Below are 17,766 nucleotides of genomic sequence, written 5' to 3'. Positions count from 1 at the left end.
CAGGGTTTTACGAGGCCACAAGTTGCCCTTTTTTATGGCAGGTGAGCCATATTGATATTGTAAATTCACATTAAGATCGAACGCATAAAGGAAGCTGCAGTGGCTTTTTTTTTATCTCACATTCACTTCCTGACTGCTTTGTAAGTCACTTTAACATTTGTACAAACAGATCATTTGTTCTTGGAATGTCATTATAGCTGCTCAAGAGGAGTCCAGTGGTTACATTTGAGTGTGAATGTCCTCCTCTTCATTTACACTCCAGTCACTTGTTTGTGACTGGCTGTCCCGTCTCTCACCTGTCCCCAGACGGTTGACAAGACAGCTTAATCCTACCGAGTGGCTGTGAAGAAGAACATCTTTAATTGGAGTCTGTCAGTTGCAGGTCAATAAGAGTGGAAGAAGAAAACAACTTGCAAGAAGAAGGTAAAGCAACAAAAAATTAATTTTTCAACTTATTCAATTCATATTATGTACACAGCCTCCTGAAAACAACGTGTGTTCACAATACATGGTTGCATGTGAGAGTGTGTATTTAGGATGCAATAGTTCCTCTAAAACACATGTGTCAAACTCAAGGCCCGGGGGCCAAATCAGGCCCTTGGTGGATTTAATTTTTCGGCCCGCAGGATAATTTGTAATTACTATTAGATTTGCCCCGCCGGTATATTGCACGCACACCTTCACTCAATCCTGAGGGGTTCCTCAGCTCAGAGCCTGAGCCCAAATTTAAGCTTTGTTAGTTCCAGGTTTAATATGTGCAATAAGTTCATTTCAATACGTTTTGCAATAAGCATTGAACCAGTCTGGCCCTCGACTAGTACCGATTTTTAAATGTTGGCCCACTGTGTATTTGAGTTTGACACCCCTGCTCTAAAAGAATCAGAGCTCGAAGACATCACTTGCTGCCTCAAACTGAGCAACCCTGTCTCCTAAAAATTACTTTCCCACAGAACTAAACTGCATTCTCAATTACGTTTAGCAAGAAACGTATTTTCTCCCACGTTACGTTTGTTATGAACGTATCTTAAATACGTTTATTTTCTACATATCTTTGCTATTTATTGTCTTGCTTATAATAATGATAATAGTCATTTATAAATATCATTTTAGAGCACACATTTGAAATCAGTAGGCGAGGCTGTAATTTTGCCAGCTGTTAATCTCATGAGCGAGGCAGAACATAATAGTTTTAACATGCCAAAAAGCTGCTCTGTCGTTTATTGCACCTCAAACGTTAAAACAAATCCAGTTAAGTGTTTCTGTACTTCCTCAAAGAAGAAAGGACAGTAACAGAAGATCTCTGTGACGCCAGATGTGGTGTTGTTAATGCGATATGATATCCGAAAAACATTTCAATTTAGGATGGCCGAAGACACTACACTACCCATAATCCCCAGCTATCGTTTGGGACTACAGTCCCGTTGACAAACCCCGTGATTAATCTTCAAGCTCTGTGATTGGATGTTGGAGTGGCAGCGCCAAGGTTACGCCGAGCGTCAAGCTCTTTGAAATAGAACGAAACCACGGCAGACTATTCAAACTGGACTCGAACGCCCCCCGAGAACTACACATGCTGGCGTGTTTCGCAACATGTTCTCTATGGCACGTCTCTACTGGGAATTGTAGTTTTAAAAGACGTTTTCGTTTTTCCAAAAATTAGAAATTGACAGTATTAAACTGTGTACAGCCCTGGAGGTTTAGGCGATAGGAAACACATTGGTGTGTACACATTTAAAACATGTAATTACTACATGGGTGAAAATCGCTTGTATCCATAATGGGCAGCATTAATATATATTCTACTCCACTACAATCAGGGGCGTAGCTGGAAATTCTGGGCCCCATGAAAGAATCTATTTGTGGGCCCCCAAGCACGCCATTTGGCCATTTATTTATTGATGAAAACGCATAATATGGTTTTTACCTATACATTCGGATCAGCAGTTCAGCACCTGAACTGTTGGTGGGTGAGCCTAGTAAAGGATGTCGCATTGCGTTCATCTTCAATGAATGGACCAATGCAATAGTCTACCAAAGAACCTTGAGTCGCACTAGCTAGGCATAATTTCCCCTATTCTTGTGACAATGTTTTCTGATACTCAACATACAAAAGCTGTTACTTGTCCTGTCTCTCTGTAATCCCATCTCCAACACAAATAGTCTACTCAAGCACACTATTAGGTTGACAGACACTTACATTTTGATGTGCTCTGTACTAGTATACAATTGTTCCCTGCTTGGATATACCTTTTACGAAGCAGATTTTGAACTGTCGCGGGCAGAGCACTAGCTTTTTTGCTGTAGCGGCCGGGTTGCTGCCTTTCTCAGCAATCAATCAATCAATCAATCAATCAATCAATCAATCAATCAATCAATCAATCAATCAATCAATCAATCAATCAATCAATCAATCAATCAATGTTTATTTATATAGCCCAATATCACAAATGTTACATTTGTCTCAGTGGTCTTCACAGTGTGTACAGAATATCAGTATGACAATACAGAAACAAAGTGTGCTGAAGCCCTACCTGTTACACGCGCAAGTAATTCGAGGAGGCGCGAGTGACAAGTGTTGAGCTATTGGTGGGGACAATTCAGGATTCTTGGATACTGGTGGAGTCATGACCTTGCGTCCACCCCCTAAACGACACGATGAAACCCAACCTTGAAAACCCTGTTGAAGTTAATGAACTGTAATGGACTGCAAGAAATCAACATGCACTGACTATCAACTTTATCTTCTGTCTATTTAATTGAAATTACACCCAATACAGGAATGAACAAACAACAAATCTCAACATTCTTTGACTTATTAAATTAAGATTTGAACAACACAAGGACAAAAGTATAAATTAACTGAAGATTTGAACACAATTATAAAACAATAAACTCTCAGGACATGAACACACTTACAGCAAACAATGAAAAATGTAGTGCTAAATGCATCAGATAGTAATTGTTCACAATGTGGGCTGGAGCCTGTCAGCTTACTATAGGGAAACATCCCACAATCCTGTCATAGACTGGATTTTTATCCCTAAATCCCGAACGCCAATCGCCGGACCTTCTTGGTGGCGAAATCTTTTACGAGCTCTTTGAAATCAAGTGACAGAGCCAGCTTGCTTTCAATCGATAACATTGCAAGGCTGTTCAACCTCTCTTGCGACATGGTAGATCTTAAATAGCTCTTGATAAGTTTCAACTTACTAAATGATCTTTCACCACCAGCTACGGTAACTGGGAGCGTCAAGAAAATTCTGAGGGCAATGCAAACGTCTCCAAAAATGCTCTGGAGTTCCATCTTGTATATTGCATTCAGTAGATCAAGAGAGCTACAATCAGGGGGGAAAGTGGCAGAAAATATTTTATTGAGATGCCTTATCTCACTCTCAAAGTGATCTGTGAGATCCTGTGAGTATTTCTCCCTCAGCGGCTGACACACAGAAGCCATGACACTGTCACTCAACTTCCCAATTTTAAGTATGGCAGCAAATTGTTGTGTCTCGTCAGATCTGTTAGTATTATTTCTCTGTGAGTCTATATTGTCAAGTCCGTGTCTGCCATTTCCTGTTTTACTTTGTCATTTCTCATTTCAGGTAGTTCGATTCCTACCTTGCCTGTTTGTCCACGGACCTGATTACCTGCCCCGCCCTTATTGTTTGCACCTGTGGAGTCCCTTGCTTTTGTATATATTCTGTGTGTTCCCTGTGCCAAGTGCCAGATCGTTTTGAACCTTGTGAATGGATTACCTTGTTTTATCATCACAGTAAAACCTTTTTTTTTAATCATCTTTTGTCTAGAGTCGTGCATTTGGGTCCTATCAGTTTTTGTGTGCTCCAGTCGTAACATTACGATCTGGCCCTGTGTGTGGCCTCCAGGAAGCTGGCTCCGAGGTTTGTGGGTCCGTTTCCCATAACGAAAGTTGTTAACCCGGTGGCTGTTCGCCTGCGCCTGCCCAGGTCCTTGAGAGTCCATCCGACCTTTCATGTTGCCAAAGTCAAACCGGTTCAGGAGAGTCGTTTGGTTCCTCCATCCAAGCCTCCTCCTCCCCCCCGGATGTTAGACGGCGGTCTGATATATGACGTCAAGAAACTGCTAGCAGTCAGGAAGAGAGGACGCGGCCGACAGTTCCTTGTAGACTGGAAAGGATACGGTCCAGAACATCGGTCGTGGGTACCAGCAAGTTTTGTTGTGGATCAGAAACTGATAAAGGACTTTTTCAGACTTAATCCACAGGACTCTGGGCCGTCCGGAGTCGGCCGTAGAGGAGGGGGTACTGTTGTGTCTCGTCAGATCTGTTAGTATTATTTCTCTGTGAGTCTATATTGTCAAGTCCGTGTCTGCCATTTCCTGTTTTACTTTGTCATTTCTCATTTCAGGTAGTTCAATTCCTACCTTGCCTGTTTGTCCACGGACCTGATTACCTGCCCCGCCCTTATTGTTTGCACCTGTGGAGTCCCTTGCTTCTGTATATATTCTGTGTGTTCCCTGTGCCAAGTGCCAGATCGTTTTGAACCTTGTGAATGGATTACCTTGTTTTATCATCACAGTAAAACCTTTTTTTTTAATCATCTTTTGTCTAGAGTCGTGCATTTGGGTCCTATCAGTTTTTGTGTGCTCCAGTCGTAACACAAATTCTTCAACAATATTTGCTGTTGTTTGGAACCGAGTGTCCAAGTCACTTATGATCTGGTCCATGGCAGTGAAAAACACAGTTACGGAATGTTGTTTCTGGCCTATCCTCCTGACCTGTTCCTTCAGCAGTTTCCTCATGAAACCTCTTCCTCCTCCTCTCACGGCAAAGTTCTTTTTTGAAATGAGGTGGAACCTCCATTTCCTTAGCTACCATTGATGCCTCAGACAGAATAGCATCCCATCCATTTCTGAGAGTCTGCATCTCATCTCTTAGTGCAGCAACATTACCTGCCTCCACCTCTATTGAGATTTTCCCTGACTGGAGTATCACATTTCTGTCATCAATAACACCTGTACGTGCAATTTCCTGCAATATAGAGCACAGAACTGTCTCAAAATCCTATGGGATCCTAAAGGATTCCTATAGGGTTCCAAAAACGTATAGAGATTCCTATAGCATTTTTTGACTAGGGATGTTATCCTACACTTTAAGCTGACTGATATTTCCATTACCTGTAACTCTTGGGTCTCTTTCTCTCCTTCTCTGCCTCCTCCCTGAGTTTGCACTGTCACCACCACATCATTCTACACAGGAGAGCAATACACGTATGAATACACTGAACTGGGTTGAATACATGATTTTTTTCTGCCATGTTCTACCTGGTTGGCCACACACACACACACACACACACACACACACACACACACACACACACACACACACACACACACACACACACACACACACACACCACACACACACACACACACACACACACACACACACACACACACACACACAGAGGTTAGTTACAGTAGGAGATGGGCTTCTATCATATTATCTTCTATCATTCTTCTTTTATTTTCATTTCAGGTAGTTGTACCTTAAGAGAATTGAAGGCTGGCATCTGTAAATGCAGATAGATATAAGTACTTTATTCTTATTTTATTATCATTATCTTCTTTCCAATGAAATTAAATCAGAAAATAAGTGGTCACAATCTTTGGAAACTTAAAAACTCGCTATTAAGTGTCTATAATCAGCACAAGTTCTTTCATTGCGTATTATTAATTCGATTGAAATTACATACTTATGTTTACAGTGATATATTGGGGGGGACATATCATATTTTTCATATGATCAAAAAGTGGGGGTGCAAAAGCACACGTTTGCTCCCCCAAGGTCAATTGTGGGGATGTACCTGCTCCGCTTGCTCCATTGCTCAGGCGCCCATACCATGCAATGAATGAAGGGAGGGGTGTTCATTCTGTCAAACAGAGTAACAAGCACCTGTTTGTTTCTTTTGTGACGTTTTTTTTAGTACAGGCAATTATACTTTTGAGTCATCTACATTAACTTACTTTAGGATAATAATAAAACCATATTAATAAAAAGATAATAATAGTGTAATAATAGTGTTCTCTATTATTATCCCCAGTGCTGGGCCCTTGGAATCATCCTAACCTCCCCCCCCCAGCTACGCCCCTGACTACAATTCAGAGGTTAACCTGGTATTTTTACTCCACTACTATTACTTTAGTAACTTTGCAGATTCTGATTAATGATGTGAAATATAAACAACCTTTAAAGCAGACTTTAGTTACACCTGAGTAAAATTCAGGGAAAGGTGATTGTCAAGTGCCAACAATCAGGTGAGATATTTGATAGTTGGTGCTTGAGAAGACTAAACATTTATCTGCAGATCTCTATAAAGTATATTAATTACTCGTTATTCTCTACTAATAGTTAATTATAAGACATCTATCAATATGTGTGTACCTCCACTATTACACTGTCAAATTCTGCAAATTTCTTATACTATCTACATACGAGTATAATTAATGTGTATAATATCAGTTAAAATAAGTGCTTCAACATAGTTAACATTGCAGGAAAGCAATACATTAGACGTTAAGTACTTTCTCAGGCTTAATATTTATCTGTAGATAGATACCCCCAAAGCTTTTTTCTTATTTGAAAGAAGACCTTAACCTAAAGTATTATTTAATGTTTAAATAGAGGTTAATTAGATTGTCTGTTTTGCACATCCTCCTATTAATATCTTTGTACATCGTGCACTAAACTGTTTTATTGTAGAGATCACTTACAGTATCTTCTTGATTTTTTATATTCTATATTTCTATCACAGACCTTCTACTTTCCCCCTATGAAAGTATGTACTCTTAATATTTTTTTCATCAAATAACATTATTCAACAAAAATAACATTATTCAACAAAAATAATTCAATAACGTGCTTTAACCACTAGGCGGTGCACACAAGGTACACACAGCATACTAATAATAACTTTGTATTAGGACACTTATGTATGTATAACATCTGAAGATGTGTAGTTTTATTCATGTTTTTACATAATTGTACAGGATATTGCTATACTATTTCTCATGCTTTACTTCTACACATTAATATCTGATTTGTAAAACATCACAGACAGAAAGGCATATCTGTCATTTAATGGTAAGCTATTGAAATTGTGATTCCATAGATGTGTCTCCCATCACCCAAATTCCCTGACTATTCTCTCAACTCAGTATTTAGATTCTTATATTCAAAGAAAATCAGTCCTTTTCAATCAGGTGTGCACGTTATGGTGTAAATGTAACCTATCTACCAATTGGATCAAATATAAAAGACAGCCAAATTAGTGTTGATACTGCAAGGAGACGTATTTTGTGAAAAGAAATGCAAGGAGTTGTTTAATTGTTGATATATTTATGATTCACGTCACATATTCAGTTTTGGCGGCAGTTCTCCTGTTTGTCCAGAAGTCTTCTCATCAGGGCTCTATACATAAAGAACTACAGCAGATGTGTAATATGTAATGCAGCCGAACTGTGTATTACAATGCCGTTATGTGATGACTTCCAAAGAGAAAAGCAAGAACACTCGGAATAAAGTATTATTATTATTATTTTTTTTTTTTAGAATATCATATCGCATTAACATCATATCCCAACATGCATTGCGGCTAAACATCCAATCAACGAGCATCAAGCTGAGGATCTTGGGTAATCTGTTCAGTGGTTTTGTGTGTATCCTCAAAATGTCCCTTATAGGCCTACGTCTATTTCCGGTGACTTTATTTACGGCTAAAAAGCCCAAGATTATAGAATTAAACGAATAAATAAAAACAAGGATAATTGTGTGTTATTGTTGAGTAAATAAGGAAAAAAAGATTTTCAAAAATACAGATTTCAGGGAAAAAAAGGGAAAAAAAGTCGGGAAAAAAAGACATTATACGATTTAAAATAAAAACATAAAACACTGGTATGTAATTTACGTTAGAATAAATAGAATGGTTTTGAATAATAGATGAGAGTAAAATCTACTTCACTTTACAGCCCCGCCCACTTTTTGGGAAACCAACGCTGTCATTTGAACGGCGATCAAGCCTGAAGCCACAGAGCTCTTCTGTTACTGTCCTTTCTTCTTAGAGGAAGTACAGAAACACGTAACTCTGGATTTGTTTTAATGTTTGAGGTGCAATAAAAAACACAGCAGCTTTTTGGCATGTTAAAACTATTATTTTCTGCCTCGCTCATGAGAGTAACAGCTGGCGAAATTACAGCCTCGCCTACTGATTTCAAAGGTGTGCTCTAAAATGATATTTATAAATGACTATTATCATTATTATAAGCAAGACAATAAATGGCAAAGATATGTAGAAAATAAACGTATTTAAGATACGTTCATAACAAACTTAACGTGGGAGAAAATATGCTTATAGAAGATATGTAGAAAATAAACGTATTTAAGATACGTTTATAACGAACGTAACGTAGGAGAAAATACGTTTCTAGCTAAACGTAATTGAGAATGCAGTTTAGTTCTGTGGGAACGTAATTTTTAGGAGACAGGGTTGAACTGAGCCGTCTGCGCAGGTACATGTTTGTGTTTGAATGTGTGTGTCTGTCCTCTTGCAAGGACAAAGTAATATTGATTTTTTTTTTAATTATTTATAAAGGACACTGCAAATACACATTGTGACATTGAAAAGCAGCATTGTATGTGGCGTCCAGCTGAAGCTAGTTGACATTTTAAGTTGGGACATTTTGGCCATCTGTGCCCCCAGTGTTTTCACATACGACAAAACAAATGTCTTCTTCATTCATTTTCATTCTTTCCTATCTCTGATGCCTAGAGGAAGAGAGGAAAGGCTTTGACACCTCTGCTGCCTCCAGCGCTCTTCTTCAGGCAGCCCACACTTTTCATATGCAGTTGCAAGAATGTGTGTGTGTGTGTGTGTGTGTGTGTGTGTGTGTGTGTGTGTGTGTTGTGCACTGTACCAAGCTGACAGGGTACATGGATTCTCCATTCTGCTGGTATATAAAAAGAATACGAGGGCACTGAGATCAGCCTGCTTCACTTATATTCACACTCACACACACAAAGGCTCACACACTTGCAGACACTCTATCTTTCTTTCTCCCATGTTCCCTCTCTTCCCTCTCCACGAGGCACTCAGCAGTGTGAGGGTTAATAAATGTGGAAGCATCGTCGGGGCATGTTGTTCCCTGCAGGATAGCTGCTGCTGGCCATGTCATCATGTTCTGAGCTGTAGGCAGACATCACTGTCATGATGTGTGTGTGTGTGTGTGTGTGTGTGTGTGTGTGTGTGTGTGTGTGTGTGTGTGTGTGTGTGTGTGTGTGTGTGTGTGTGTGTGTGTGTGTGTGTGTGAAATGGAAATAGTGCATACTGGGGGCTCAGTGGGAGCGTCAGGACGAAGGCATTCCACTTGAGACACTTAGTTGTTGAGGTGAGGCGAGCTTGGAGGGTTTGTGTGTGTGTGTGTGTGTGTGTGTGTGTGTGTGTGTGTGTGTGTGTGTGTGTGTGTGTGTGTGTGTGTGTGTGTGTGTGTGTGTGTGCAATTTTCCATTAAATGACTCAACAAAACCCTTTTGCATTGGACATTTAAAGGTTTTCAGTTTTGATGTGTCCGTTTTTTAGGAAGCTATTTGTGTTTAATTGATAGAACAGGAAAGGAGAGAGGACACATGCAGTTAAGGGTTGGACTATCTAACTGTTCTCCAGGATTGTTAACGTTGTACTTATGGGGACTCAAATGACCTTTCTTTGCAAAACTGGCCTGTCCCAAAGTTTAGTTTAGTTTTATTAATTTTTTTTTGAGCGTGTAAAACTAAAGAAAACACAAATGAAACAAAAGGTGATACAGACATGATACAAATGAATGCAATAACAAAATGAAACATTTAATTACTAATTGAATAATCTGTAGTATCATTGTCTGATATCAATAAACAACAAAGCTTTAGCTAATTTCATGTCTGAAAAGGGGTCGGAAGAAGTTTACACTTATTTAATCCGACCCCTTCTCCCAAAATCTAAATTATTAACTATTTTACATCTTAATATATGTTAAAGTCATAGAAAAAGGAATATAGTTTTTGATAAATATTTTCACAACACAAAATTGGACTTGCAGACCCATGAAGTAGACTTTTAGTGGTGCAATACATATGACTGATGTTCAAATAGACGGATTATGTTTCGATATAAACAACATTGGCCATATTTGCCATCGCTTTATTGTGTTGTTCCCTTCTCCCTCCCTTTGGTTATTATTTTATATCCACTATGGTGATTGTGTTACATCAGTTTTCTCCACTGATGTAATTTTATTCTGATGCCAGCTGGCTTGGTGATTTTCCTTGAGGGGGGAATTTTTTATTCAGGCGTTTAATGTCAGCCTTTGCCAGTCGGACAGGTCGGGTCATGGAAGTAAGATTCATTGCTCTATCCAGGTGACTGTTTCTAAACAAAGAAAATTGAAAAGTATTGCTTTCTGTTTGAAATAAGGGTTGACCAACAGGTCAGAGTATACATAGGTGAATATGAGTCACATAAGTCACCCTTTGACAGTCATGTGCCATAACTTACCAGTGGTCTGTGAGATGTTTGGTCCAACTGCTATTTTGTATTATCTGATGCAGTAAACTCACAAAATGCACATCCGTAATTAAGTCGGGTCATGAAAAGTTAAACGAAAAGGAGTGATAGATTAAGCTTTTCAGCTTTTTTTTTTTTTACCTCCAAAGCAGTTAAAACATTATTTATAGATTGTGATTTTAATATTAATAAACGAATAATTAAATGTGGTTATTTACCTAAAGAAATCTCAACTGGTACCACTTTAAAACTGTTCTTTGCCAAAACACAACTAAGGATGACTAAGAAATATGTTGCACTTTACACAAAATTATATTTTAATTTGAAGAGGAAAATAGAGTGTGTACGAGTAGCACTGATGGACCTTTGAAAAGGTATTGTTTTAGTAAATTGTAATATGGTTGGTGGTATGGCATGGCTTCCTAAGTCTATGAATGCTCTCAAACTGTATGTTTTGTTGAGTGACGTCTTCAACAAGATGTCACTTACTCACATATTAATGGTAGCTAATTAAGAATTACAGGAACAAAATGGGTTAGAGGTGATTTCATGTAAGAAAGTTCCCTGGATAGATTAACCAGGGACATTGCAGTATTTACATTTGTATTTACAGGAAACACTTCTGCACGTATTTATATAAGAAATGCTACCATATAAATGCCCATTTAGAAAAAACAGCTTTTTGTGTCCATATTGTTGTACTATTTCTTTATGTGTGTGTGTATGATGTGTGTGCAATGCTTGTTTATCTGTTTATGTGTTGATTCAGGATGAGGTGTTGACTGCCGCCTGTGCAGCCGCCTGAGTCAGGTGTGAGGTCAGCCATGGACTGAGTCATGGTGACATAACACTTAACGGAGTGCTAACCTCTCAGTCACACACACAATCACACACACTGCTGTCTGTTCACTGACTTGTGTCTGATTTGTTGGCCCGAAAAGAACTAATTTGCCCTCGGTTGCATTCTCCTTTGAGGGTTGGAGCTCAATCTCTGTCGAATTACATTACATGACATGTAACTTGTTAGACACTTTTAACCAAAGTGACTTACATACTCAATACTGAGGACAATCCCCACAGGAGCAATTTGGGGTGAAGTGTCTCAGGGACACAACGACATGCTGACTGCAGTGGGGTTTGAACCTGTGCTCCCCTGATCCGAACACCAACACACTCGTCCACTGCGCCACAGCCGCCCGAATGCTTCTGTTTTTTCCTCTACTGTACAATGTGTGTCAGTTGTTCCTTGGTATGGAAAGACACTTGTAGTTTAACCATATTCTTAGATACAAAGTAGTCGAAGTGCATTTATATTTCGGCTGTCATTATTATTATTTATTCATTTATTATTGTATTATTTACTGTTATTTCATGTTTGGATTTAGATTTAGGTGATCTAAAGTGTAGCTTGCCCCAGCTAGAGTTTCATTGATTTCATTGAAATTCATTGATTTAGTTTTATTGCCTGTGTGCTTTATAAGTATCTAGTACTAAAGAATGATTTATATTAAGCTGCGAGTATTTTATAAAAAGCTTCTTACAACTGTGCTAAAGGTGCAACAGTTGGCTGATACTGTAAATATGAGATCGTTTATCATTCCCAGTATCATAAAGCCCCCAAAGCGAAGCACCATAAGTCTCGCTGACGCTTTGGCTGCCGCAACCTTCTCATGCTCCAGATCTGACCTATTCCATAGGGCTCATGTGTTCAACAACACATCGTATGTTCTGCCCCAGATAAGTACTTCACATCTTGTTCTTTACGCTGCGATGCAAGCTTAGTCCACCCTATAGGGACTGTGTGGGGTAACAGGAGGTTTGAATTAGGCCATGTCTTTGTTTGTTTTTCATTCCCCTTCTGTTCAATCAATGAGAGAAGACTGGCTAATGATATAGTGCAATGTATAACTTCATCCAAACTGTTGACACAGTGGATTGAAGTGAGCTCTGATGAGTGTGGCAGCCAACTTTCTTCTACAGAAGCAAGCACAAGAACATTTGAACTTGACAAACCAACTCGCCTCCAGGTTTTGGAGCATTTCGTGGTATACAATCCTCTATAGTGAATAACAGCTGTTGCTCATTTACAATCCAAGCATTGCAAATGAGAGGTGAAATGTTGCTTGAATCTATTTCTATACTGCCATCTCCTATTTAAGCAAATGATTAACGTGGGAGTAACAAACCTACCAGTGAAGACAGATCCAGCTTCACCTTGGTTCCATCTGTTGAAAGTGAGAGGGACGAAAGTCATTCCAGGAGAAACGCTACGGTATAAACCATTTTATTATTCATGAGTGTTCATGTTCATGGGAGTGCACCTCGAAATATAAAATGTAAAGCCAGACCTGCCTTTCAAGCCAACTACAAGTGCATAGACTGTGTGGAAATAGTGTTTTCAAGCTTGTGAGCATTAATCTTCTTCCATACCACATATTTCATCTGTCCAATGAAATACAGACTTACTCAGTTTATGAATTTGTTTTGCAACCTTTTGACCGATCACTGAGCACAAAACACTGACCTGCATAAGGGCTGAATAACATTATAGTAATCAATTAAAGCATGGACACTGGATATGATATCAAAAGAGTTACATTGTTCGGATGTCAGTGTCAGATATGTGCTGGTTTCATGGGCACGCTGTCAGTCAGGGTTCTCTGATATTTACGGAGTCCTATTAATGTTCCACTGGCCACAGTCTAAGTAACAGTGATGTACACACAAGATGTACCCCTTTCATTTAAAATGTAAAGTCACAAAAGTTGTGTTTTTCTTTCTCAACCGTCTTATTTGTGGTTTATAATTGCTGATTATGTTAGAACTCTTTTAAATGTCAGTGAGTAAATTGCACTTCTGTGTCCTTTAAAGGTAACTTTCAGAATTGAGGAGAACACAGGTGAATGAAAGGAGTTATGTGTGAAGGGAATCTCATTGTTATACACATCACTCAAAACCTGTAAGTGACTTGTTTTCTAAAATTGCCAGCTTGAATCGTAGCTGTAAATTAGTCTTTTTGTAAATATTTGCAGTTTAATGTTTTTTATAAAATCCATTAAATAACATTGTCTTTATTAATTTCAACGAATCTCTCTCTGGTCTCTGAACAGGAAACGTGACTGTGTCACAGCAACATGCTGGATTGTGTCACGCTGTCACATTTCCTCAACAGAACATGTGTGTCGGGTCCCGGCTGTCAGATTGCTGTTGCCTCAGGATTATGTGCTGAATGTTCTTGGCCTGCAGCTAAGATGACATGAGAGGCTTTATGTGGAGAGGGGCTAACATAGAGACAGCACAGCCATGCATACGTACACACCACCCTGCACACACGTTCATGTGAAATCCTGAAAATTAGAATATTGAGTTTGCTCACTTCCTCGACTTCCAGAAATGATTTAGAGGGCAAACTTGGGGCTTCCTCAAAAACCCACCTTCCTTCCAGTGTTACAGACAACCAAATGAGCCAGGATGTAGCAGAGCAGCAGGGAGACTCAGAAGCAGCATGGAGACATGCTCTGAGGCTGTGGGCTCCGACAGAACATTTAATTGAGTTCAGCCTTTGATAAGAATCCTGCCATTTTCCTAACATTTCCATCCCACCCACCGGGAGCCCGTCAGGGTTTATATGCCTGTTTGTTCAAGAGAGAGCGGTGAGAGGAGAGCGATAGGGTATGAGGAGGACTCAAGCAGCAAGAGCAAAAGCAGAAAGAGAAGAACTGGGAGCAGATACGAGGAGGTGAAAAAAGGAGCACATGAATGGAAAAAAAGAACTTAAAGGTCACCTTTTATGCAATATCCACTTGTTCATGTATTCGCTCACTTTGTGTCCTGATCTATTTCTATAAAAACCTCTCTGAAAATGAGCTGATCAGATGTTGTCCACTTTATGATGTCATAATGGCTTATGTAACCATTGATTGGCTAATGGTTACACAAGCCATTATGACCCACCTTATCACCTGAATCTCCTCCTCGAGCTCCATTGTGTTCTTTGTAACCAAATATCTCTCAGAGGGGCGTGGCTCCTTATTTTCATCTAAAGTAACAGACACAGAATCAGCACTTTTGAAACAGGGCTGAAACAGAGGGGTTTATGGGATGCTGCAATGATCTGTTTGGTGTTTCAGACAAACACTTCAGAGACATGTTTTGTCTAAAACTGAAACCTATATTGATGAAAAAGAGTATAATAAGGGACCTTTAAGGGGAGTTGGATTACGAATAAAGGAGACAAAGACTGAAGGCACCGATAAAGAAAGATTAGAAATAGATAGAGGATGAGATGCGTTCATCACTGCACATCCGGGGTGTTGTCATTGCTCCAACAGAGCACGGCAGACAATGACCAGCTGTGACAGGCTACTAGTCTGGAATTGAGAAAGCCAAATCTCATACCGTCAGCCTAAGACACAAATGCCCCCCAGACCCAGTGATATGAATTTATGAAAACAATAATGCCGACCTGGAATGGTCCACTTCAGTGGGGCGCAATGTCTGTGACTGCTGCCTGGAGGCAAACACACACAATGTTAGATGGGCGGGAGGCTCTTTGGAGAGGAGGAAACAGAACAACGTTAACCCACTGAAATGATATGCAATGAGATGCTGCAGCTGTTGTGAGTTTGTTGTGATGCAGAGTGTGTGGAGGAGGAGAAGTCTGATGTGTGTGTTTGTGTGTGGGAGTTTGTTACACACACATAAGGAGCTGTGGACAATATGAGGTTGATTAGATTGAGCTCTGGCTTTGGTTGGTTTCAGACTAATATGATGCAGAAAGTGAATTCGTGAATGATTATTGAAATGAAACACTGAACTAACAGTATGCATTTCACGAGGAACAAATATAACCAAAGTACAAAAAAACATCTCATGGTTTTATGGTTTATGCGTGTTTTTAAAGTTTGGATCAAGGATTTAATTGTGGTTTATCTACAAATAGATTTTTTAATGAATATCTTATCTTTCATAGGGAACCTGTGTCTGAGTGTGATCTACTGTATTTGTAGAGGATTTGTAAGGATAGCAGATATCATATGTACAGATTTTATTTTTGTTTTACACAAATGCTACAAACTCGCAGGTGTTTCCCCTTACTTTGATTTAGTCTGAGGTCTTTAAAACATTGTCTCGTTCGATGCATGGTAAAGGTGAACAATATTTCCTTTATTATGACTTGAGGGTTTACATCATGAGACAATTCAATATGTGTGTGTCATCGCAGAGGTCATTGTGCGACGGTTTATGATATTGTACACCAACAATGTAGTGCTATGTACATTATATTTGGACTTGACTGACATCGGGCATGTGTTGCTGAGAAAAGTAAAGCCCTTCTATGAGACCATGTTTATGTGTCTTTTGGTGTGTTAGCGGGTGTTCATAAAATCACGTTGCTAATCATACAGCTATCAGTTACAAACACAGGAACAAAGCGTTCATAGATGTTATCCTTTGAGTGTGTGTGTGTGTGTGTGTGTGTGTGTGTGTGTGTGTGTGTGTGTGTGTGTGTGTGTGTGTGTGTGTGTGTTTGCCTGCTCTTCAGATCCCCAGCAGACCCCACAGCGAGTTCTAAGTAGCTTTGATTACATTTGGACTCCCTCTGCTCCTCTCCATTGCTTTTAGGATGCAGAGATAATGATCATTAGTGGAGACGGGCGGGGACTTTGGGAGGCGGATGTTCGCATGTTGCGAAGGTGTGGCTTTAATGGGAAGTGATGGGAGGGTAATGCAATTTGGTTGCATTTGGAGCTGTGACCAGAGGTTCATTTGAAAGAGAATGTGTGTGCCTGAATGGATACACCGTGGCGTGCCTCTGTTGAAGGGAAGTGAGGCAAAAGTTAGACACCGCGTTTCTGCGTCTTCTCTTGATTGCACGTTTGAAAGGTCACATATTACGCAACGTGTGTGTGTGTGCGATTGTTTAGAAGTCGGTTAGTCTATTTATATTTCCAACTCTCAGTAACAATGCCTGTGTGAGGTTTAAATGACTCATTTTGGAGGAGTTATGGAAATACCCGTACATACTTTTGGGAATAAGATAAGCTATCCATCTCCTCATAAGTCTAACGCAGTGAAAGCATTATTATTTATTTAGTAATGATCTTTTCCTCCTCAGTCTCGTCATCCTTTTTTCCACATGTATTATGTATTATCTACTTTCCCAAAAAAGGACCACAGTCTCACGATATGTTTTCATTTTTCAAATCATTGATGGGCAACCTCACGTTACTTCAGCTTTGTGCTGAATTCCTCTTTGCTTCCTCCTCCTTTTGAAGCACATCTAAGGCCATGTCTCCCTCCTGCCCTGCTCACAGCACCACACACACACACACACACACACACACACACACACACACACACACACACACACACACACACACACGCACGCACGCACGCACGCACGCACGCACACGCACACGCACACACACACACACGCACGCACGCACGCACGCACACGCACACACACACACACGGTCATGGCTCCCCTACCTCCTACCTGGCACGGCTCATATGGAGAGAAAAGGAAAACTGATATTGGTCTGCGTCAGAAGCGCAGATTTCCAAGCATCTATTGTCTTTCTCCGTTTATTGTTTTTACCATGCCCTCTTTTGTGTTCTGATGAATTTAAACAAATGTTGTGCAATGACTCGTGGAGATTGTAGCTATCAGCTTTTGGTATCTTCTTGATTACAAGCCTGTTTCTGTCTTTGCTGCTGCACTTTCAAGACACTGATTTTCACCAGCTCCATGGTTGTCCTCTAGCTAACCCTGACCTTTGACCTCGATGATGGTGGTTAGGAAACACAGTGTAGGATGTACACTAGGATCGATAACAAATTATTTTTGCTGATTTTTTCTATTTCATACAGCAGCTGCTAACACCAAAGGTATTCATATAAAACGCCATGACCTCCACTCTCCCTCCTGCAGCCACGGTGAAGGAACAAACAACCAAACAATGTGCTTAATGCAGATAAAACCTTGGTAGCAGCCTGTTTGGAAAAAAACTTCAGTCCCTGATTATTTTATTTTATCATAAGTTAATGTGCATAATTTAAAGAGATCAATATTTTCTTGCCATGGCCCAACCCCCAAAACACTGATTTGGTTTCCTGTTGCTGCTCCCTTCTGAGCTTCTTAAAAGTGTGTTTTAATGAACTTAAATTTCATTTTCAATGAGGATTTCACCTGATT

The sequence above is a fragment of the Pseudochaenichthys georgianus genome, chromosome 10 (genome assembly GCF_902827115.2).
Source record: "Pseudochaenichthys georgianus chromosome 10, fPseGeo1.2, whole genome shotgun sequence".
NCBI lineage: Eukaryota > Metazoa > Chordata > Actinopteri > Perciformes > Channichthyidae > Pseudochaenichthys > Pseudochaenichthys georgianus.
This window is presented reverse-complemented; position numbering follows the sequence as displayed.